This window comes from Daphnia pulicaria, chromosome 11 (assembly GCF_021234035.1).
Source record: "Daphnia pulicaria isolate SC F1-1A chromosome 11, SC_F0-13Bv2, whole genome shotgun sequence".
In the NCBI taxonomy this organism is placed as follows: Eukaryota; Metazoa; Arthropoda; class Branchiopoda; order Diplostraca; family Daphniidae; genus Daphnia; species Daphnia pulicaria.
The window spans coordinates 4,047,587-4,071,965 of NC_060923.1; the positions used below are offsets into that span (position 1 = coordinate 4,047,587).

Genomic DNA, 24,379 nt, shown 5'->3' on the forward strand with positions numbered 1-24,379 from the left:
TAGGTCCTCCACCCAATTAGTTTTGCAGACAACGTGGCGTGATGTGCATCCCATAATTCCCTGTAGCCTTTTCTTCGCGGTGTATGTTTACACCCGTGAACTGTTATGCCTTCCCTGTGTCTACTCTATCCAGATGGCGCGTCCTAATTGAATTCCTTGAACGATCCTTCTTTCAATCTGTCGAGGACACGGCAACCTCACAGCAGGTCCTTCTTGGCTGTGCGTTAGAGTACGGCCGAGCTGTGACGACCAAGACACGGGTTGTCAGATGATTCGATCAAGGTGAACCAAGTGGTGTGGCGGTGGTGGTGGGTATTATAGCCAGGAAACGTCTCCTCTTTTTCTAATTTTATTTTTTACATCCCCCAGAGAGAGAGAGTGTGTGTGGCGGGGGCTGTAACAAATGAAGGATCCTTAAGAAACTCTTGCCCCAGAAAAAAGGAAAGGAAGAAAAAGACAAGAGATTGAGAGATAGGAAATCCTTCCATGTGACGTAGCAATATTTATATAAACATAGCTCTCACCAATCGATTCTCTCTGATGAAGGATTTCTTTTTCTCTTAGTCTCTCTCTTCCCTCCGCGTCTTTTTTTGGCCTCACGTTGTATCCGGCACGATCGGGCAGTGATCGATCAGCAGTTTTTGTCCCTCTTAGTACCGTAGTACAAGTCGACTGACTCTATTCCTACTTCTTTTTCTCTTCTTCTTCTCCTACCCCAATCTCGACAACAACGTCACACTGGCACACACACAAAAAAAGGATCAAGAATATACTAGGGATCGACTTGCATATCTTTTTCATCTCGGACGTAAAATGTAACACGCAGGAGAGATCGATATGTATATAGACCGCTGGTGGCCATCCTGTCGTGTAATCTCGCCTATAGCTCTCTCTCTCTATATAGATGCGCACATAACATTTTCCATTCTCAGTATATAGCCCTATAAGCACCAGTGAGCTAACCAGACTTTAAGATCCCTGCTGCAAGACGATGGATGTACTAGCCCGTAATCTATTATTACAGAAAGAGGAGGGGGTCAAACCAATAGGTGACCCAATAAGCTAGGCCCATTTTCTCTTTGCCGGCTGGGTTAAAACCAGAACAGAAAAAAAAAAAAGGAAAGAACAAATCCAACGTTCGATAACGACGGCCGATCCTTCACGCTGTTTCGCCACGCGTACACGTCCGGCAGCACTGTATGATGTCGTTATGACTCTGCTTTCCAGAATAAAAGAGAGAGAAAAAGAAAAATCGATCTCCGCCAAGGAGAGACAGAGAAAGTGGATCGCCCAGATTGCGTTACGACATCCACGGATGTGTCGAAGGGGAAGAAGAAGAAGAAGAAGAAGACGAGAGGAAGATGGAGCGAAGAGTGTGTCCAATCAAAAGCGCTAGTAATGTTAGGTGTAGTAGAGAGCGTCTGCATAAAAAAAAAAGTTGCAGTCGACGCAAATAGGAGAAAGGAAGTTGAGTATAGATATTTATAGCAGTGTTAGAGATATTCGGATGAAAGGACGGTAACTTTCGGGGTGGGCAAAAGGGGAGTATAGAGGAAGTTGCTGAAACTTGTCAATCAGAAAACGGGCGCCGAGAACAGCATCGGGCCGCACGCGCGCGCCTTTGGCGGACGAACAGAAGTTTCCGAGTTTCCGAGCGCTGCGCGATGCCGGGCGCGGTGACTGGCAATGAAATTTCCTTTTCTATTCCTAACATGTTTCCGCTTATTATATTTCACAAGAAAAACCCGGTGCGGAATTGAATCTAGCGTGAAAGCAATCATTTCGTTGTGTGGTTATGTCTGTCTGTTTCTCTCTCTACTCTCCTGCGCTAAATTTCATCAAATCACCAAATAATGTCTTCTTCCTTTCTAGTTTTATACAATAGCGTGGACGACTATTTTTGTTGCGGTGGTTTTCACTTTCTTGGCATCGCATTCGCCCGTCAATTCCAATCCGAGACCGTCGCGCTCCTGCTGCTGCTCAGCCTACACAGTGCAGTGCACACACACAAAAAGAAGTAAAAAGTAGATCCATCTACCAGGAAACACGGGATGGAAGAAAACAAGAAAACGAGAGGATAGAAATGCGGACACAAAACAAATCGCCAAGACAACGGGGGAAAACTCTCTGCTGTGCCGAGCGCTTCCAATGCCAAGGACAATCGAAGTTGGCCATTATTCTCCCGTGAATTCGGGCCCTTGTTTTCCAACAGACAAGCGCTGAAGGAAACAAGAGCCGGGCGAAAATTTACGGTCGGCCCGTCCGTTTTTCCTGGCGCTGCATTGAACAGCGGCTTCTGCTGTTTGGTGGTGACAAAACAGTCAAATGGCGACGAACGCCATGACCCAACACAAAAGGCAGGCGCCATAGGACACTCATCAAACGGCGCAGAAAAAAGTGGCGAATGGGAAAATTAAAAGGAAATTGAGAGCAGATAGAGTCGGGTCTATGTATAGGTCCTAAGAGGCCATTTAGTGAGAGTTTGACTGTGTGCGAGAGAGAGAGAGAGAGGATTATGCGCCAGTGTTTACTGCCTGAATGTTTCCACTAATAAAATAAAGAAAAAGAGCAAAACGAGGCGCGGGGGTTCCAGCAATTCGGTCAGAAGCTATAAAAGCAGGGTTATATCATCGAGAACGCCAAGTCTCCTCCGTGGCGTTTTTTGATGGTGTGATGAGACCGGATCTTTGGAATGCACCTCAAATTGGCACGGCCAGACGGGTTCCTTCTCTCATTGTTTTCTCTCCCATCCAGACTTATTTACGACAGGACTTTTTAAGTCACAAATGGAAACAAAAGGGAGGCAAAACCAATCGGAAGAGACGATTCTTTTCTTCGTTTGTGTACTAGCGTGAATCATCGTGAGCGAGTTGGTTCTTTTTTATTTTGGCTTATTTCCCCCCTTCGTATCGTCGAGTCACCGGTGCCAAACTCAATCACCCGTTGGCCATTACAAAGTTTTCTCGTGTCTATTATTCTCTACCGCCTCACTCCGTTTCAGAAAGGGGATAAAGGAATTCCGGGCGGATGGCTCTCTAAATATATTCTTACCCATGTGATGGTTGAGAACGATCCATCATCTCCTAGTCTTTATAAATATAACCAATGTGTATACCGTGTACCCACACTCTGCAGGCCGTCGCAGGCCCGGCGTGTAATACTATACGGAAGAAACTTATCTTGGCAACCCCTATGTATAATATAAAAACGCCCATGTTTTGTTGACTCATTTTCATTCCGCCGTACATCCGAAAAAGAAAGTTACCATCACATGTCAAGAATGAGGAAAATAAAAAAGACACTGGGATCGGACCGGATGTGACCGTCAAGTGTTTCACGGTTAGAAGGAACGGCCATGTTCGTGGTCAATTGAAAATTCCCGAGCCCCAACAGGACGCCAAACGTGAAATAGAGGAATATCGATCGGTTTTCTCTTATTCTTGACGATATAACAAGGAGGGGGGGAGAAGAAAATAAAAAGTAATTATTTAGCTTGGACTGTAACAAGAGTCTAGTGGACATGCTTCCTGCTGCAAGGAGCCTTTCGGTTCCTTCTCTCATTTCCGTCAAACAGTCAGGACGGCGGTGATCAAGTCCTGATGGACCAACCCGACGGGCTTGTTTGGGGCGGCCGACTATAAAGTCTTTTGCTGGTGGCTACTTATCAATTAACGTTAACGTCTGTACTGCTGCTGCTGGCCGAACAAGAGAGGCAGTGAGCATTCACACGCCACTAATAATACCCAGGGCATTAGAAGACAGCAGACGTCATTTCGTCGCTTATTTCCCCCACCCCCTTTGTTCTACACGGTTTCCCTCTTGAAAGACGGACAACTTGATTGAGTCGTTTTTTTCTGCCTTTTCATCTCATCCGATTCATCCGCCCATGTCAGCGCACGATAAGTATAATACGGCCTCCGCCCAATGCGTTCTAATATGTTAGACCTCCTATTTCAATTTCGGATCCGGCAACATTTGCGGATGCGGCGGTATTACTCAATCCGGCTGTGGGTTTTTCGCCAGCCAGCCCCAGCACGATGGAGGGTGGAATTGTACAAAAATGTGTAGGAGGAGTTTCTAAAGGATAAACAGGAGCAAAAAGGATTAGGAGAAAATTGGACTCTCATTGGTTTCATGTACTAGTGATGAACAGCCGCCAGACCTCTGGCTCCCGTGTCGTCCATTTTCTTTCTGTTACACGAGTGTATACGACAAGATAAACGAGGCATGTGAATCCTTTGGCTAATAACATTTTCATCCATCTTTACGGTTTCTTCTTTTTTACTTTTCTTCCTCCCTTTCTTCTTCACGTTAACGTACGTATAGAAAGAAAAAGAGAAGGAAAAAAAAATAATCAGGGTCGCAAAGAATCTGATGAATTGTGAAGAAACGTAGACATCAAGAAATTGGAACAAAAAGCAAGAGGGGGGAAAAAATAAGATGAGAGGACGGAAAGAGAGAGAAGCAGAAAGCAATCTTCCATCCTTCGTCCACAGAAAAGCACGGGAGTCACGAAAATTGTGCACGGGCGATGAAAAGACCGGTGACTTTGTCTCGGCATCATTGCAAGAAACGAAAAATAAAAAAAAAGGAAAAGAGACCAGAGTCAGCTCAGGGGATCTTAAGAAGATTCGTTAGTTCCATTTCTTTTTCATCCGGTTCGTGATTGTTTAATCCTGTATACCGTCTTATCTCATCACGGCGAGCAGAGTTGAATAACAGATTGAATAAAGAAGCTAGATGAGCCAAAGAAAGTTTTCTATCAAGCCAACTTGGATATTCGACATTGATTGTTAATACGAATAAGAAAAGCGACTTTACTGCAGAGTAACCCAAAAAAATCCTTCTTCCTTTTTTTCCTCTTATTTATCACGTTTCACGATGCACCTGTCAAACAGGTTTCCAACCTACACGGCCGCATACACTTTCCTCCATTTTTCTCGTTTAGGAAATAATAGGGAAAGAAAGAAAAAAACTTGGGCAAACGACATTGAGACTTGTGGCTCACAAGTCGATAAAGCTGTGCATCACTTTGTATGGACAGGTGGATGCCTAATAGGGTTACACACTCACGGTATTGTATGTGCAAACATACATACACACAAAGTTTCGTCCGGCTTATTCCCCCGAAAAACTCACGCAACAACAAACACAGTCCTATACGCCACCAAATCCACCGGCCCGCTTAAGCTTAATGAATGCGACATGTTGCAAAAACAAAAAACTTTGACTTACCGACAACAAAACACTTGCCCGCCGACTTAAAATCACACAACTATCAACAGGGACGATCCTGCAGCACAAGTTGGCGAATTGGCATTCGACGAAAAAAAAAACGAAACACTAGCGGTCGCACTTTTTTTTCTTTCCCGGCACTGGTATATATAAATATATACTTAATCATCAAACGCACATCACCTATAGCAAAACAAGCAGCTGGTGTGCTAAAAAAATGTCTATGCGCCACGTTTATTTCGGTTCCGTCCTCTCCCGCCCGCTAATAATATTTCACGATTTCTTAAATCACTTGGCAATTGGCTCGAATCCCGCACACACAGATGACGAAACAAATACACGCAGTGAAAACTATGAATCTATCGGCGCGGGGGGACCTTGAACCAACGATATGACAAGTCACACACGACACGACGATAATTGGCCGACTAGATCGAGACCCTGGTGCTGCCAGACGCGGTGCCGACCGCCGAGAAAAAAAGGAGGAAATTGAAAGATCCGTGAGTGGGGAATAAATGACAAAAAAAAAGGGGAAAGGAACAGAATTGGATAACTTTATTTGACGGGAGAAGGAGGAAAAGAGAAAAGTGAACGATCCACTGAGCGGAAGATCCCGCCGACAACTGAGACCCGGTCGCGTCCTTTTGCCCGTCCTATACCCCTCAGTGATCTGGTCTGTATGTATGTGAGCGTGCGTGTAGCTTCTACACAACGGCGCGGACGTGCGTGCCACTATCCTCCCGTTTCGGCCGGCCACCCCATCCAAAAAGCCTCCTGCTGGGTGGTGGTGGTGGGAGGGATCGTAACCATTCACACACTTGCACGCACTTGTCTCATCACGGAACCCGCTGCGCATGCGGCAGGAAGGGAGGGGGGAATGAAAAAATAACAAAATAACAAACAACAACAACAACTACAACAATTTTTTGTCGTTGGTTCTTCGATCTTCAGCGACACATTTTTATTTTTGTAAGCAAATTTACTGTCGGGTTTGTTTTTATTTCACCCAATCCTCGTGATTTTTACAGAGTGTCTCTTACGCCTGTAACAATATCACAAAAAGATAAAGCCCTTTAACCCTATACTCATACTTGATGGGATTCCGACTGATGGAGGTGGCAAGGGAGGCCACCTCTACGCATTAAAATTGAAATCGATACATGTATATTAGAAGGCGCAATATATAGCCCGACATCTTCTCCGGGAGAGTGGCTGCCACATCCAGCCAGAGTGTGGGTGTGTTTTCGTACACACATGTATATATTAATAGATTCCTTCTTCCTACACCCGACGCCTACTTTCAACTCGTCGTCTTTTTCTATTTTATTTTCAAAATTTCGCGCGCCATGGAACCTTCAGGTGATAATTTCGTTGCGTGTTGGGAAAAAAAAAGGCAGGCAATTTAAAACATGGCACAGAAGAATGAATTTCTGATATGGGAAAGGAGACAGGCTGTTGACGGAATGGGAGAAGAAAAAAGATTGCTGTCGTCTAGCCGTAATAACTTGATACTTTTTAAAGCACACAACAGCGCGGAGGAGGATTCTTCATCCAATAAACGGCCAATAAAGAAAACGCGCTTGGGTATTAACTCATCGACAGATTTCCAGCCAGCATCTTGGAAGCAGTGTGGGCGGCGTGGATTATGCAACAACAAGAAATATGTACATCAGTCAAATACAAAGGTCTGGCTAAACAAAAACCTAAAACGTTGTCGCTTGGCACGTACGAAACCGGTTCGTTACACAATACTGCGTCTTACGGAGGACCTCTTTTATGTGTCCTCGAATTTATCGTTTTACTATTCTTGGATGTACAAGATAACGACGAGTTCACCATTTCCCTTGTTGTGTTAGCACGCGCTAAAAGGATAACTCACAGAGTACTCGTTGAACTTATCAACACCCAAGTGCCACCGGTTAAAATGTTTACACCATAGAATTAACTAGTAAAGAGAGAGGCGTGTTCAAGTTGTCGGCAGTTGATTTAAACTCTCGAAATTCGGGCGAATAGACCGAACGTGTCGAAATCACAGAAGAGAAACGAACGATCGATGAACGGATAACAAAATCGAAAATGAAGTTTCAATTTAAGTCTGAGGTTTTCCTCTTCAATTGGATAAGGAAACATCAAAAGATGTTGCGTCGTAGACGTTTGCTTCACATTACAAACGTCACGAGCAGAAAGGAATAAACCAGGGACAACGTCAGATGCTGCTGCTGCTGCTCCTGCGGGCATTATAGTGTGTCGGAAAGGAATAGAAGAAGGATGCCGTTGCGGCGGCGGCATCAGATGCTGCTACGTACTACTAGAGCCGGTCACGGGTTTCATCCCGTGAAAAACCGATGGGGGTTATTTCATCGTTGGGCCGCGCTTGTCGCCGATGCCGTAGGGTCATTGGGTATTCATTGGGCGTTCCCTTCTTTCCCGAACGGCCCTTTTTTCTTTTTCATCCCGTACCCCCCTAGGTGTTGGTAAAGGGCAGCCGAGCGACCCGCCATGAACCCCAGAGTATATGGAATCCCGAGATATCTTTATTATGATAAGCTCAGAATTGGCCAGCAGCAACTGAAAACTTTATTTGGATTTTCTCTCTCTTTCTCTCACGTTTTCACTAACATCATTCATCCCAACGTTTCTCTTCCTCTTTTCGTGAATGCACAGTTCATTTCAAAAACAACTTTACGTCGGGCAACATATTTCGGGAAAAAAAACCACACCCCCTTCACGTCCGGTCGCGTTTTGATCCCAGTGAACTCTAGACTTCTGGCTCCCATTCAGTACAAAAATATTGAACATCAATTTGTAATATCCGAGACCGGCTGTGTGATTCCCTGGCGGCTCATGAAAGACCGGAGAAGAAAAAACGGAAGAAACGCGATAACGGTTAAGATCGTAGGTCTCGATATGGTTGCGAATGTTTTCCAAGTTATTGCCCACAGCAGTAAACGGATAGAAGGATGGATCATTTCTTTTATTGCTCACCAAAAGCGCTTCCTTTTGATTTGTGGTTTCATTGATAATAACGGTAGAATCGATACGTTCATAGTTGTGACTCGGTACATCTGTACTGCTGTGTACATGGGAAAAAAATCAAGACGATTCACCCCCTCAAAAGACGATCCCTTGGAAGTTTTTAGCCTCTGGCCCTCTGCTAATAGCTATAATATGTGCTTGGTATATGTCGTGCATACATGTTTCTTACATACAATCACGATTATTGCGTAATTATATGGTCGGGATCGGATTTACCATTCAACTATGAATCCTGCCGGCAGCAGTTTACGATCTGTCCAAACATGAAATACACACTGCGCAGTTTGAATAACCATGGGAACCAAAAGAGGGAGAACAGTATCGAAAATGTTGCTGGGAGCGCTGCTATCGATACTAAATCACAGTTCGTGTGTCTTGTTACACAAGTATATACCAGCAAATCTTTCCAAGTATATCAAAATAGATGAATAGAGTGAAGACAGCGCAAGAGATCGGGCAGTCGTCCAATAATAATTCTAGACGGGAGTCTGGCCAGCCGGCAGTATTTAGCTGGATAGATGTATGTAACGGAGCAATATCGCCATCCGCGCGGGAGTCACGTCTAAATAAAAACGGCGATGGCTGTCACCAAGATGACGGCACCAACTTGTCTTTTTCATTATTAATGTAACGTCGGGATAATGGAGAATCATGTTGCTCCAGGGATGGAGCAGCAAACCTATCCTAGTAAGTAATGTAACATTTCAGCCTGTTGCCCAGGTCCGCCGTGTGTACAGGTGGAGAGAAACAAACAAAAGAAAAACCCGGTGAACCTTCACCTTTTCGGGGATGTTATCGACGCGAAACAGCTAACAACTCCTCCCAAAAGACGAGAAAAGACAACAAAAAGGATCACACTTTTACCGAGAATGAAAGTGGGAAACGCCAAGAACACGAGCCCCAAATCTACGTGGGATGCCTTGGAATTGTCCTCTCTGTGTTCACTTGTGGGTAGAAAAGAAAATGGAGAAAAAGTGTACGCCAGACAGATAGGCACCGGCGTGGGCTAATCTGAACGGTAAAAAAAAAAAAAAGACGAGGAAGAAGAAGTTGCGGAAGGAGGTACCGGGACGAGCTTGGTAATTAGTTGCTTTAACGATGGAAAACTAATCTCGCCTCTCACAGTTTTATGTCTGCCTTTCTCTTAATTCTTATCTCGACGATATGAGATGTGCTGGCGTTCCTCGTCTAACGAACCTTTTCAGGTGAGCGCCGGATGATTGCTTTCAATCCGCCAGCGATTCTTTACCCTCCACGACTCCGATCCTAGCCTCTCGAATCACGGTCGAGTAACACACTGCAAGTCCGTTGGTTCTTAAACCTCCATCCGCGCGATCATTTCGTCAATAGATCATCAAGACGACTGTCACATCAGCCCACACAGTTTATCTAATATTCCAATTTTTTCCCTGCACAATTTCAATCCGGGCCAGGACGTTTGTGGAGATTGTGCAGCGAAGATGGGAGAGCAGCACATATATTGGGTCCGTTTAAAAGAAGCAGACAATGGCCAAGCAACGCAGAGTAAACTGACAGGCTTTTCAACGTTAAATTGAAATCTTGACGTTGGCGGCTCACAAAAAAATACGAGAAAGGAAGGGACATGTGATGCGGATAAGATGCGACCCGATTAGTCGAATTGATTTGATGGTTGTTGTTGCGGTCCCCCCACATGTCGGATTCCCATCCGAGTCAAGTGTTTGTCCGTTTCCTAGGAAGTTCAAGCAGTGACGTCTTACCCTTTCTGAAAAGACTATTCTTTGGATAATGGGGAAAAAAAGTATTACCGGAATACACGCAAGACCGGATTTAGTTTGCTGGAATCTCTTCCGGAGGCCACATCTTCCATTTTTTTGAAAATACTTTTTTTTTCCGCGAAATTTTGCGTCGTTGCTAGAAAGTTTCGTCGCGCAGCCTACGCGTTACGTTACGTAAAGGAGAAGAAGAAGCCTTTCACATTGCCTGTCTAAATCAGACCTTGTTCCTAGTGAGACGGTGTTGAGGTGACGCATTTAATGACGCAACGGACAGGCCAGTCTAAGTTCATTTACATTGAAATCAATCCCATTACCATCCAACGCCTACTTAACATTCGCATTTTGTCGCTTGAAATACCAAGAAGCCGTTTCAAATTGAACAAAAAAGTTTTAACAAATCAAGGAAACACGAAGGCGTAAGTGCACCGAGAGAGAGAGAGAGAGCAGACACGCACTGCATCAATGCGCATTTCATTGACTTTTGACATTTCAAATGTGTCGTCTAACCTTTATGCGGGATATTATTTTCTCTGCATCGTAAACCATACGGCAACTACTCTCTTTTGATTGTCCGAAAAGAAAGGAGCCATCAACTTATGAAATATTTACTTCCACTGTCTCGAGTCTAGACCAAAAAGAAACGAACGACCCCTCTCCAACAACGGATGTAAATGTTCCAAGTGAGCCGTTAGCTATGTATATGACTAGACTATTTTTTTCTCTCTCTTCAAGGCAATATATACGAGGCATCCAGAGACTGATTTACCTTCAAAAATAGGAAGAAGCTTACAAAAAGATGAATGCCAGGTTATTCTTCTTCCAGCTTTTTCTTGTACTGGATAATTTTCGGGCGGAAGTGATACAAAAACGAAGGAGCATAGAGAACGGGGAGGATTGCCAGCAGAAGAGTTTGCTCGCCCTCAAACAGCCACTTTGGCAGAAGTAACATAAACAGTCGGAATACAAAGCGCAACGGTGTCTGCTGGGATGCACATAAACACATGACGTGTGTGTGTATGTGTTGTGTACGCCAACAGTTGGAAAGAGCGGGTCCTAAAGGCACCACACCGGATGGAGAGAGGGAAACAACAGCGAAAAAAGGATTTCCAGCCAATCGGCAATAACCCAGGGCTACATGCCAAAACGCTTTGAACTCGCAAGCCAAAGCATATCACGCAAGACGTGATACATTAATATAAAAAGCGTGAGCGAAAATCAAGCCAGTCATTGGATCCATGCAAATTTGAATTTCGTGCGAAAAAAACAAAAAAAGATACCAGAATCAAATGAAAGGGAAAGTCAATACGAGGCGTACAATGTCAAGTTTTGGCTGCATATAGAAAGGGTTATTATTGCACGCCGTCCCAACCCATTGCCGAAAATGTCGGTACATCGATGAATGAAGATGATAGAAGCCATAAGTTGGGGGATTTCTTTTTCCTTTTTTTTTTTTTTACTCTCCAGGCCCCCCCACACACACACACACAATTTATGCCGTCAACATATGGACTCCCTCCGTGAGTGGTTGCACTATCCATCAAACGTTCAACGACAGCAACCGGTCCTTCAAGTGCGGCAACAAAGATGTTTTCAATGCGCTGCAAGGCTACACAAATCATCGTGGAGATTTCTGAATATTTATTAAGTAATACTATAGACGAGTTTTACTACGCGTTTCTAAACGCTCGTCTTTGTTAAGCGCGGCGGTGGGTGAAACTTATGCAAGCAGGATATTAAAGGCTCGTGAGCCGACCGAGGCGGCCAACTCAGACTGGAACATAAACAACAAATTTCCGGCAAACAAACAATCAAAAAAAGAAAAAAAAAGATGAAACCTCATCGGATCCAGTTTTGTCGCAGGATCTTCCCGAAATAAACACGACGTTGACAATTTGCCAAACATAAGAGGCGTAACGCGGTATTAAAAGACGTAACTATCCAAATGTAATGGCCGTGTATAATTCATGCACTTCAGGGAGGTGCTGTGCACGTCAAGAGAATTCGACAATTTTCATATTTTATTTTATTTTTTTTTAAGTCCGCGTTTATTTGCATTCAGCAGCCGGGATACCCCTCAGGGTCCATTTGCGAGATGGCGGATCGATGAAAAGAGAAAACATGCAAGCAAAATACACTGTAATCTCTCATCATTTTACGTCCCGTCACGCAATGTAAACAAGTAAAAGACAAAAAGACACTTGTTGCCTTTCATCAAGATGCCCTCAAATATTCCAGAAAAGTTGTTCAACGGGATCAAACAGGTATGTCAACAAAAGAAGAGTGAGGCCACTCCTTTGTAGATTTTTAAGAGCTATCTTTTACGCCGTTTGTTTGTTATGCTTTGGCCGCTGCTTGTTAAAACAAACCTTTCTCTATTTTCCTTTCATAATTTGACTAACGAGATAAAAATTGATTGAAAAAAAAAAGTCGTTATAAGCCCGAGCTCAATAGAAACCGCCATTAAAGCGGATGGAACGTGTTGCAGATTTTCTTGTCTACAAACTATTTATCTTCAGAGCTTAATGGACAGGCCCCACTCTCACTTGGCGGCATGCGTAATGATGTATACTGTGTAGATTACAGTAGCAGTAGACTTCCATAAATCTCTCTTCGTCTCGTCGTCTAATGATACAATGAGAGTGAACAAGCTTAGCGAGGGATTTTCGGAGAACTTCAAATAATGTCGGTGCAATGACAAACCAGACGTGAAATGAGATGTGGCATCGCAATTTCAAATCAGAGAACGACGCCAGATCAGTTGGAAGCCAAGTGAGGCAATTTACTTGGAAAAGAAAAGAAAAAAAAAGGCGTGAGTAGTCGAATTTCCCCGTGCAACGTGAACAGAATAAAACCAATACAATTGACTTTAAATGTATAGTCACAAAAACGATGGGGGGGGGGACTTCAATTGCTACCATTAGGGACTGCCGAAATGCTACACAAAAATTTTAAATAAGCTAATAGAACGCAATTCATAGTGAAAGAATGATTTTGTCATTCGGGGAAAATCAACAGATCGAGTGGGTCAATCTCCAATCGCGAGTGTATTCTCCTCCGAGTTGAGCTTCTTTCGGGAGCCAAAAAAAGAAAGAAGGGCTTGTAATCTTTCTCTGCCTATACTCTATCCAAGGATTGTACCAATTTAGAAGATGGTCCATGACTCATTCCTATACTCTTCACTCATCCCACTTTGGCGCTCTCGGCTACAAATCTCCGCAAATTACATATTGAGCTGTTTCTTACAAATGCCAAAGTTCTACCATTTCTTTCACGCCCAAGTTGTGAGTGCGAAGCTCGAGCGAGCACAATGCGCAGATGACGAGCGAAGAGTATAATTGGCTGTAACTTGTTTCAACTAAGACAACCTTTAGACGAGAATCAAGACAGGTATAAAGCTTGCTCAACAATCGTACCCATTCAGAGTGGCTGTTACTTTGAGATCTGCATCACCTGTCGACGTTTAATATTTAAATTTCCGCAGAGAGCATTAGAGCCTCATTTCAATAAATTTGATATTCTTAGTTTCCTCCCCTTAGATTAAGATGGATCGATTTCCCAACCTTTCCAACCTTTCTGCCTGGACTTCCTACTTTCTATACCACTCACGATACGATAGCTCTTTCACGGTCTCTTGGGTGATTAACGTCTGATGGCTTCTTCAAATCACTAAGTATGAAGGACATTTCCGAGTAGATTTCTTCCTGACCTTGCAAAGAGATTTCAAATTGATTCCCAGTCGATCACGAGAAGCGGGAGTCACGAAAAGTGAAAATCAATTTTCATTGATACTCGTAGAATATAATAGATTCATTGCCATACGAGGTCCTTGAAAGAAACACGAATCAGTAATGTGTTGTCCCTCGTGTACTTCGTGATTTCTCCCGAAAACGAAACAACAACTTGTTGATTTCTCTTTTATCCAAACAAAAAACCCACACGAAGGACAACGAATTATCTGAACCTCCCGTTTCATATTTACATTTCGCTTCGGGATTCAGTGATTATGAATTAATAAGAGGTTGAGCAGCAACAATGGGAAATAGAACGTGAAGTTTGTTATTGACGTGCAAGTCAATCAACCGTCAGCCTGCCTGCCTGTCGTGGGCACTCAACCAGAGAAAAGGCCGAGCCTAGTGGATTCTTGGAACAAGGACGCAGTTTCCATCGTGGAAAAAAAAGGCATCGCATCACGAAGCTTGACAGTGAATTATCGTCAACAATTCCAGTAAATTGTCCGCTACAGTCTGCGCGACGATGCGTCACAATAGCGTCCGTCCTGTTCTAGCGGGAAATTCAAATCTGCTTAAAAGTTTAATTCCTCCAGATCAATAACGTCCAATTTTTAAAAGAAGAAATAAAAACGCACGCAAAATTCGAAATATTCAATAAAAAGGAAATTCTGATCAGAATTGAACGACTAGCCTGTACTAGCGCACGTGACTCGAGTCCGTCCATCAAAGTCGACCTCGCGACTGATTCGTTCATGCAGAATAGACACACGGCGGCACCGTTTCTCTCCCACCCTTCCTGCAAGACTCGAGCCAAACGGACATGAGTCAACTGATTACACCCCGAAGCACATACCATTAGCTATTAGGTGCATGAAATAAACGAGAACCACGGCTACTGCAGGGCAAATGGGAATGAAAATGAATCGACGTTCCAGTAGTTTTCACATTTTCCAGCCCCATCTTGTATGTAAGAGAACAGGAGCGTCTGAATCAGCCGAGACAGCACAAACAACGCACCATCACGATGACGAATACGGTAACCCTTGTAGTGAGTTCTATACTACAGACTGTCTGGAACCGTTTGATGGCGGGCATTTTGATTGATGGTTTTCTCTCCACTCGGCTGAATCTAAAACCTCCCTTCTTAGTATCGCGCCCTCCACTCTCTCCCGAATCCTTTTCCCGTCTCCAAATCTCATTTTGTCTTCTGCCCCTTTCCTCTTACCCCCCACACACACACACAAAAAAAAAATGAAGAAGAAAAAGAAAAAATCTAGATGACGACCGCGAGTTTCTTCAACGGGTTATTTGTCGTATTTTTTTGCTGCTGCTGCTGCGCATTCGGCTTCTTTTTATTCTCTCATTTTCTTGGCGTATCATCGCTCTTGTCTCGACCATATCTTTTTTTTTTGGTTTATTCTCCAGTTCCTTTTATTCTCGTCATCGACTCGGTAGCTCTAGACAGAGATCGCTCCCTTTGTCTTGAAGACGAGCCCAACTCTGTCATCTGCAACGAGTGTACACATGAACGAAATCCTCTTTTGAGTTAGACATTTGTCAGGTCGACATCATTCCCTTGGCTTCCTGTCGTTATTCGTCGCTGATCGATCCTGATATTCAGTCGTTTGCAAAGTCAAGATAAAAACACAACATGATATGTACTGTCTCCAAAAGAAAAGATCATCTTTAAGTGAATTAAATTAAGTCTTTCCTAAAGATTTCGAGGTAAAATGTTAACAAGAAAAAGAGGCTGATATTCAAAAAAATGAACAACCTCACATGTCCAACAGATTCGTCAAAACGTAGAGATATAATTGAATCCATCAAATCAATTCGATTAGATCCCGTCAAGCGTCCTGAATGGAGGGAAAAGGCCGCGAAAATGAGAAATGACCAGTGCGCGCAAAGAAGGCGAGTGCTCCATCAATCCCATCGTCTTGCACGTCTGGATCTGGCGCATCTTCCAACGAGTTGCATTATTAGATCTCGGGGAATTAAAGGATGAACGGGACGATAATAGTCCAGTAGTTTCTTCTAGAACTTTATCGAGCAAATTTGCAGCCAATCTCCTACACACTCTGTTGGCAATCAATATCCAATTTCGCAACAATATTTGTAATTCGTTCCTTTCATAATTGCCGATCCCTTGAGAAGTGGGCTATACACCCAGCGTGGGCGATCGTTAATGTAACAAGAAACAACTATAAATACTGTTGCCAGTGGATAAGCACAAAGAGTCAAAGACAAATAAATCAACAGAAAACAAAAGGGCTAAGCCCTCCTCCTCCAAAAAAAAAAAAAAAAACCCAAAAAACGAAACGATACAGACGGGAGTAAGGAAAGCGATGGCGAAAGAGCAATGACAGGGCCCCTCAACAGTGGGCGAGAAAGTTGGCGTCCGTTCTATTCCCGCCGAGTTGCACTGGTCGTTGCTGCGGCGGAGATGACACCCATGACAGGTCCTCTCTCTTCTCTCTCTCTCTCTCTCTCGCAATCCCACCCATTTCCTTCCTCCTCCAGTCAGCAGCCAAAGACCGACGAGGCGGACGGTAATCCATTTCCGTCTCTGCGTCTGCATCTGGGTTCACGGGCGTGACCCAGTACACGACGACTCGATCGCTGCCGGCCCATCTCAGCGGCAGAAGAAACAACAAGAGGCAGCAATCGCAGGGCACGTTGTCTTTCCGACAACAAGACATTTCCTTATATCCATCAACTTTGTGAGTCATGACGAATCGAGATCGATGGCAAGACGGACAGATGAGGCGTTCCTACTTTTCCGTCCAAATTCTTTCCCTCGGCATCCGAGACCCTCATAGAATATTATACATTACGCCTCCATAAAGTTCCCGTAGGCTCTTGCAGCCAGCAAGAAACATCATCCAACGACAAATAATTAATTTACGAAAGACCGTGTTCGCTGAATCGAAAATTGCCATCGCACTAATTAGCCATTGACGTCCTAGCAGCATCGAAGAAACTGTTAGGCTCTGACGTAGATTCTGTAGTCGATGTGCATAATTGTGGATGGAGGGATAAATAAAATGTGGAATAGGGTCGACAATTTAATCTCAAGTCCACGGTTCCTGATGTCGTTAAAAACGTAAAACAGATCATCTTCCGCTGTTGGGCATTACTTGAAATGAGTCACTTCTACCAAGAACATTTGTCCATTCTTGGCAAATGCAAACAAGATCCGCCATTCTCTCTGATACATTGAAAAAAGTATATCGCCTTTCACAGTTAATCAAATCGTGTGACTCGAGTCGTACGTATTACGTGGATGAAAAGAGAGAAAAAAAAACAAGAAACATTACTCTCAAATTTTCAGCAAGACAATTGTGCTAGTTGTTTGGGAAAATGCTAAGACGACGTGCTATAAGAGGACACGTTTCATCTTGGCCGGCGATCGATATTTTCTCCCAGCACAATCAAAAAGCCTAATGCAGAAAGGATATATGACACTCAGGAGGGTTAGTTCATTAACATAAAATAGTTCATTACAAAAGATCTGAAGAATCGCAGCTATATACTTCCCAACAGTTATTATCTCATCTAATGGTGATGGCTCTATATCTCCCGCTCGACTATTGTCAACCACACACTTCAAACGGCTGCTATTAAGTGGGAAATCAAAGACTGGCGTGATTAACGTCGTTATGGCCAGGCCATAGGGAGAGGTGCGGGAATCGTGCAGACCGAAAGCTCCACCCCCTCCCGTCGTTACTGTCGTTTGACTGATCATTCATTCACACAAGAGCGTCGCAACCAGAGAGAACGAGAAGAACAAAGCGCCTGAAAGAACCCCGACTTCAGTGGTAGTAGTAGTAGTAGTAGTAGAAAAAGGCCGTCCGTGATCGCCGTCATTTGCATTGACGAGGCAGTTTTTCTGCGTTCATAAGGTCATCACCATGGGAGAACAGCTGGCAGCCATTGCTAAACACCCACACCTCGTCGAGTTTTTTATTTTTTGTTCTTCTCGGTTGCCAGCCGAAAACATAGGGATAGCCTAAAGGTGGCCGGAGAGTCTGGAACAAAGCCCGAACGAAAATTTTATTGATATTCAAATGCAACGGTCGGTTTGCGTTGAAGCGCTTCACGCCGTCAACCGATTTTTCTATTCAAAGAATAATGTAATAGCTTCATTCACTTCGCTTTCCATTCCATTGCCATTCTGATGGCGTGCGATCCTACACGCCGGGAAATGATGCGGATGTGCGTCAGTCACACGGATAACTGCAAAAACAAAATTTCCTTTTTTGTTCTGGCGCCTAAATTTGAATTTACTAGACCGGTTTAAACAATCTTTAGAACTTGATGCCAACGTCATGTATTGATTTCAAGTTCTAATAACGGCTAGTGATTGTCTCGACTGAACTTAGAAAATGGGTTGTCAAACAAAATGATAAAAGAAGAAAATGCAGCTGTTCTTGATTATAAACTAGTCACAAGAAAAAACGCTGAGCGCAATAACAAGCGGCATTTTCACCCAAGGGCTATGTTTTTAGTGGCCTGTTCAACGGTAGCAATATGCGTCTCGTCAAAGCGATTAATCACCATCTATAAATTGATCCACTTCTCATTTCCTGCAATCAGCAGTTCTTGGAAATAAATTTCCGTGCGTCGTCAACAGTGAAAGTTGTTTCAAATTCCCCCATGAACAAGACGCACGAGTAAAAGCAAGTGGAGGTGACTTCAAAAATAAATGTGGCAAAAATGATTATTAGACCTCACAAATTGTAAAACCCCTTTCATTATGGGAATTCCTGCCAGATGAAATTACTGACGCTGTCGAGATGAAAAATATATGTTTTTAAATTCCCAAAACAAGCAAGCCTCGAAGCCAGTGTACACAAAGAGTTTATCAGTCTTGGTGCAGGCATCTTACTCATGGTAACAATCAAACAAAAGGGACACGGAACATATTTGACGAGATTTGTTCAACTCAAACTTGGAGCCGCATAATTGCCAGGAATCTTATAAGGTTGCTTTAAGAGATACAAGAGCTCACGAATTTCATGGAAAGACTGGTTCTCCATATTAAAAAATATACATGTAAGCTGTCGCTTTGGCACCGCACGACTTCAAAACCTTATTTTAGAATGAAAAGAAAATCACTTACTGTGGCTGAATTGAATAAGGTTCACGGACGACTGGATCGATTCCTGTTTCTTCCTTCTACCAGATGGAGAAACAGCTAGCATTCCACTTTCATTCTCTTTATTATATCCTTTCCTTTTCCCGTTTGATGGAATCTTTTGGACGATGTTGCTCACTTTCTTGGCATCGGATTCGTCCGTCAGTTCCAAGCCGCAAACGTCGCTACTCTACACCCTATTGACACAAAATCGTAACGAAAAAAAAAGTTAGATTCATCTACCACGAAAACTGGAGAAAAAGAAATAAAATCGAGGAAAGAAATGCAGACGCAAAACCAACCGACAACACAACAGGAAATGGGAAAGCGAAAATTTCTGGACGCTTCCAATGCCAGGACAATCAAAGTTGGCCATAATTCTCTCTTGAATTTGGGTCCGCGTTTTCGACAACAGACAAGCGCTGAAAGAAAAAAGAACCGAGCGAAACTTTACGGTCGGTCGTCCGTTTTCCTGGCGCTGGATTGAACAGCTTTTGCTACTGGTGACAAAACAATCAAACGGCTACCAAAACAAGAAAGAAAATAGACCACAAAAAGACAGGCGCCATAGGATACTCATATGAAATGGCACAGAAAAGTGGCCAAGAATGAATAGAGAAAGGATTGTCAGTCTATCTGCGACCTACCATAAAAGAGTTTGACTAAAAGGCATCAATGTTTCAAGTGTCTACTTTTAATGTTCCCACTCAAACGAACAAGGCGTGAGTGGGTTCCAACAATTTGGACAGAGCAACACAATAAGATTTTACGAGGAATGCCAAAGCCAAAAAGTCTGGTATTCAAAGAGACGGGATCGTTAGAATGCACTTCAATTGGCACAAGCCAAATAGTTGGAAATATCTCAGACGTGTGTTTTTTCAGACTACAATGTTATTTCAGATGAAAAGAAGAATAAGAATGTATAAGGTTATCGAGTCAAGAGACGTGAAATCCAATCATTCTTGTTTGCAAATTCTACATTTGTCGCTTCCACTTTACCCAGAACTCATTCCTTACTCTTTTATCCCACATCATGTGAGTTGTCGTTCGTCTTTCCAAATATAATGCAGGTTAGAAAAGACCCTCCCGCCAATATAAGGAAGCTGCTCTAAAACAAACACACGTTCACTGTTCTATATGCGCCAGTTGCCATATTAGAACCACTAAATGCCAAGAGCGCTGTAAGTCTCTCAATCGGATGTAATAACGATCGCTATCGTGGAGTGGTTCATTGATGTACAGATATGGAAGTTACCGTGGTCGTCGACGCGAAAATTCAACAGAGTCGCCCAGCAAGTGGAAGAAAATTGACCGCCTCATTCACAGAAATGGTCCGCTCAACCATCCCTTCATTTCCGCCAGACAAAACGGATCGAAACCATGTGCTGCTGGTCTCTTTGCTGGTGCCACCATCTGTTTATAGAAGCTAGACGGGCTGGTGACGAGATGGACAGCGTCCGCTCCGACCCTCGCATCCTAGGTGGCTACTTATCAATTAACGCCCAATGATGGGGACGGCCAGCCATGGCAAGGACATCGTTAATAACACTGACGTCGTGCGTCTTATTATATAATATGGAGACTCCCGGCGGCCGTCATCTGGTCGCTTATTTCCTCCCATTGTTCTTCGGAGACAATTTTCCCTCTTGAAAGGAGAGCGAGGAGGAACTTGATTGAGTCTTTTGCCTTTTCTTATTTTCTTCTTATACAGCCTGCGATGCTCTTTTCCTCATCGGATTCATCTGCCCATGTTAGCCGATAAGTACGGCCCAATGCATTATCTATAAGACCTCGCCCACTTTTTTTTCTTCTAATTTTGCTTCCGACATTTGCGGATGCGGCGGTAGTGCTTCCACTATCGGTTGCAGACATGACGTAAGAGCCTTAGACGGAGAAAATACATCTCTTAAACCCAGCATTAAAGAAGCTATTTGCAATATCTTTTGGCGAAGATGGAAAAGGACAAACGAGACACACGCGAATCCTTTGGCTAATAAAATTTTGATCCGTCTTACAGTACATTTTAGAGTCTAGACTGGTTTTTTCATGTTGGCGGTGGGTAGTTCGGAAACGGATAGGAAAAAGTCAGACAACGACGACAAACAAGAAAGAAGAAAATTGCGTTGGGAGGTATATCACGATAGTGGAACACGAGAGAAAATAAGATGACAGAACTGATGGGAAAAGAGAAGAAGCAATCTTCTAGTGTTGTCGTCCTTAAAATACTTCCACCCTTGCCTGTAAAAAAAAAACTGATCGAAACTTGAAGGGGCCTCTGATCTTTCCTCGTGATTGCTCCCATGATTGGATTTCGGTACCTTGTCCCGTTTGCTTGTTGGTGCACAAGAGTCCGTCAAGAGAAACCTGATATTGTCCTAACTTGCCATTCCCAAATCTTTCCAAAAAGACAGTGATTAACGTCGATTATTTCCTCAATTAAAACGACATTCTAAACCGCAGATGTTAGATTAAACGTAAATGGACGTTATTACGGATTAGGCGAATCAAATACATCACGCCCCTCGGGACAACAGAGCCCTAAAGCTGCTCACGCATAAGCTAATAAGTAATAACAGCCAATACGATGTAAGATCTCGAAAACCCCCCAAAAAGAAAGAATACAAGAAACTTACCACAAAACATGAGTGTTGTGCGTTGCTGGACAAATCGAAGGCCTTGGGCGTGTGTAATTGGCTACGACACTTTGTCAAAATCGAAGCTGGATTTCACTTCTCGTGTCTATAGTCTCGTAGAATTCGCATAAAACGTCAATAAGGAAAGCGGTTCATTAAAAAATTCGCACTAGACGCACTTTGTTTTTAAGCTGACGAGAATCACTTCTCTTCACTCGAGATGGCCCAGCGAGTTCATCTCGAGACAATATTGACTGAAAAGACGGTGGCCTCTAAACAAACTTGAAAATGTCAGCGTAAACTGGTAAATATAGAAGAAAATAAAACAAGATCCACATAGAGACGATTCCCGACAACAACTGAGCCCCGGTCACGTCCTTTGGCTCGTTCTGTATGGCCCTCTGCCCTTATGGCCATCCCAGTGTGTTCGTATTCGATGCGTAGCCTCTTCATTCCGCCAGACACACACACTGTGCAGAACGATGGCCAGATTAGTCCGGAAGACAATTGCACGCACTCGTGTCTTATGTCATCACGGAGCCTGCGCGAGCCACTCAGCACAACTTCACTAACAACAACTTCACCTGCTGCCAGCAAGTTTGTTCGCATTTGTGTTCCAAGTTCAATTGTTTCAAGACATTGATGAATCTTCATATTCCCTGCTGTTTTCACTACGTCACACTGTGCAGGCACGCAACTAGATTTTTTTTTTCGACAATTTTTCCATATTTCACAAAATGGCGGATTGGACAGCGAAATTATGGTCAAGTGACTGATGTTCTGTGCATGGCTGAATTCGCCATGCTGTTCTCTGACCACGTGACGTTCTCCTTTACATATGCACATAAAATGGCTGTAGATAGTTTAGAATTAACGACACGATCAATAATGTCTGCAAAACTGTTTCACGCTTTTCTGATTAGTAAAATCTCCATGAGCCAATTTAACCACGTATCGGCCTCTCCGGCATACTGGCCTTTGTGCACGGAAATTGCTTCGGAAAGCGTTTGTCACTTGTCTGCGCTTTTGTCTCTGATTGTCGGAAAGTATCGAAGAAGTGCGAACCGTTCCCCCTTTTTTTCGCCCGCCATTTTGGAATGAAAGTAGGGGGAACGGTTAGCTAAATAAAAAATGGATTCCAAGACAGACCCAGAAAAGCCATTTTTTTCAGTGTTTATTTTTGATCTTTTTCCAAGTAAACGAAGCAAAAAAATTATGTTTGTTTTGTTTTGTTGATACAGGCCCTTCCTACTCAATCATTTTGATTTTCTTTAAAAAATAAATAAAATGGTTTTCAGAAAAACGCCCATCGTCACCTTTTCTGGTTATGTTTTGAAACCTTGAAAAATGGCTGTATTGCCAAAGGAAAGAGATTATATGGAAACGATAAATGGCTATAAGATATAGTTTTATATCCTAACCATCGTCAGTGAAGTGGTGAACACGATAATAGCCACAACACAAGGATAGCCGCAGCAACCAGCCAATAAAATCCGTGCTCGTTCCTGCCGATTCAATTGATCCTCCATCATTTCTCCAATACACGTATCGACCAGGCTCAAGGATTCAGTGACGTGAAAAATTGCTCCGCTCTTTTCTTTTCTTTCGCCCCGCGACGCACGTTCTCGTCAAGTGCGGGAACATGCGTGAAAAGACAAAAAGACTCTCTTGCGTCAGTATATTTATACTGAACGGCCAAAACACAGCCTGGTCGTGGGCCTCCGCTGGATCATTGTTATTCATTGGACGTTGCCATTTCGCCCCCATTGCTGATGTCTTTCTTTTTTTAACCCTCACATAGGCCGGTTCTATTGCGGATCTCTTGTCGTATAAAAGTTATGATTATTACAGCAGCAGCAGTGGGGGTGATACAAACACTCGAGTGAAATTTATTTCATTTTTCAGAGTCGTTTTATTTGTCAATTCAACTCTCGTTTCTATCTTGTTTGTCGTTCAGGGACTATACACTCCCCACTCCATCCGGTCACGTTCTTCTATACATCGTGAATTTTTCCGCGTCATAAAATATTACCCAGTTTTACTTGCGTAGCCTAAAATAGTTCTTCCTGTGATGGATACATGACGTAATGTTTAAAGATCCAAGACCTGCTGCGACTTACACTGCATTAAAAATACTACTCGGAAATTTTCTACCGTTTTAGACCGGTTTTTTTCCTGTTTGGGTTTTTATTATTATCGTCATAATTTACGAGGGTTTTATTTTTAACTCGACGTCGGGAGTTGTAGTAGGTACTGCTGTATGTTGTGAATCACTGGGTCGATCCCGAAACTCCGCCTATATAGAAGGGGGCGCACTGATTGATGGGGCCATCGGTCCGTACGAAATCGAATGACGTCCAATCATTTCTAATAAGCCGATGCATCGTAGACAGAGTTTCCGTATACGTGACTGACTAACTGCGTTCGACCCTCCATTCTCTCCGTATAATTGAGCTTGCAGTTTCCACTTCGCTGGCCGAAATCTAAGGATAAAAGAAAAGGACGGAAATAATACAAAAAGGCTAAAGAATCGAAAGATTATTGAACTGTTATTGCCGTTTTTTTACAAAGCTAAATTATTCGGTTTTGTTGTAAATCATTGTCCCAATTCATTCCGGGTCAATTGGCGACACATTAAACACGGCAGAGTGGAACTGATTGGCCCCGCCCAATAAAAAAAGCGGACAATTCCATCCATATTTGCATGCGAGCACAAAACAATAACTTGCATTAGCATAGTCGACATTACACAATGATTAATATAACAGCTGGAAAAGCGTGAAAGGTAGACTATGAGTTATTAAGGCCAACCAAAACGGGGCAAATAAATCTTGGCGCATTTTTTTCAAA

At 43.3% G+C, this 24,379-nt stretch overlaps 1 protein-coding gene across 2 annotated transcripts in view; it reads right to left on the reverse strand.

Moving 5' to 3' along the window:
- Positions 1-22,499, reverse strand: part of LOC124315242 (octopamine receptor beta-1R-like) — a 34,673-nt gene extending 12,174 nt beyond the window's left edge. The window contains exons 1-2 of one of the 2 annotated variants that reach the window (XM_046780777.1): positions 21,530-22,499; positions 18,882-19,093 (exon numbers count right to left, since the gene is read on the reverse strand). The gene's annotated coding sequence lies outside the window, so the exon portion shown is untranslated. Of the gene's footprint in view, positions 1-5,235; positions 5,891-18,881; positions 19,094-21,529 lie in introns of those variants that run through there. The other variant, XM_046780776.1, reaches the window with a different exon arrangement.
- Positions 22,500-24,379: the final 1,880 nt, after the last annotated feature.